We start from the raw sequence: 1,103 nt of genomic DNA, 5'->3' as shown, positions 1-1,103 counted from the left end.
TTTTGGTATTTTATGACTTGCTCTTTAGCTGGAATCTTCACAGGAGAAATTCTTATTTAGGATTTGAATGGTGTGTTGGAAAAACAGGCACTACCACTAGAGATGCAACCATGACTTTAATTAACACGGGCTTTATATTCACTAATATTTCAGTTTCCAATGTGCTCTTATTTGCATAATTCCTATCTTTTCCTTAGGACAATGGGCTTCACTATAAGCTTTCTCAGTGGACTGTCAACAAATACCAAAAACCCACGTAACAACAACAAAACCTTCTCTTAATCGTGTGTCAAGTCCAATTGATTTTTTAAAATAAACCATCATATTGACCTTATTGTATACACCTAGAAAAGTGCACAGACTACAAATGTGCAGCTCTGTGAATTTTCACAAACTGCACATTCCCTGCAGCTGCCACCCAGATCAAGAAACAGAACATTTCCAAGCCCTGTTGACCTCCGCCCTGCTGCTACTTCCCTGCTTCCCAATAGCGATGGTGTTGACTTGTAGACATCACAGACTTTGACCTGGATTTCAGCTTTACATAAATGGAAGCGCACCAGACACATTGTTTTGTGTCTGACTTCCTTCACTGCCTATCATGGTTGTGAGAGTTTTTCATGTTGCATGTAGAAAGAGTTGCTTCTTTTCATCATTGTATCATATTCCACTGTCAACTGGTTTATAAACCTTTTTATATAAACTTTTCTAGTGGGATCATAGTAAAATCTCATTGCAGTTTTAATTTGCATTTCCCCGATGACTAATGAGATTGAGTAGTTTTTCATATGCTTGTTGGCCATCTCTTGTGACTGCCTGCTAAAAATCCTTTGCCCATTCTCTACTGGAGTCTTTCCTTTTCTTATTGATATGTGGAATTTTTTATATATTTTGGATAGGAATGCCTGTGTTTCTTTTGGTTCTGTGTATTGCAAATATCTGCTCCAACTCTGCAAATATCTTCCACTTTGTGCAAGTATCTCCTCTTACTTACCCCTTAATGAAAAAAGACTTCTGTAACGGTGTCTTTTGATAAACAGAAGTTGTTTTTTGTAGTGTAATGGGTCAATATATATATATATATATATATATATATATATATA

This window comes from Galeopterus variegatus, unplaced genomic scaffold (genome assembly GCF_000696425.1).
Source record: "Galeopterus variegatus unplaced genomic scaffold, G_variegatus-3.0.2 Scaffold12521, whole genome shotgun sequence".
NCBI lineage: Eukaryota > Metazoa > Chordata > Mammalia > Dermoptera > Cynocephalidae > Galeopterus > Galeopterus variegatus.
This window is presented reverse-complemented; position numbering follows the sequence as displayed.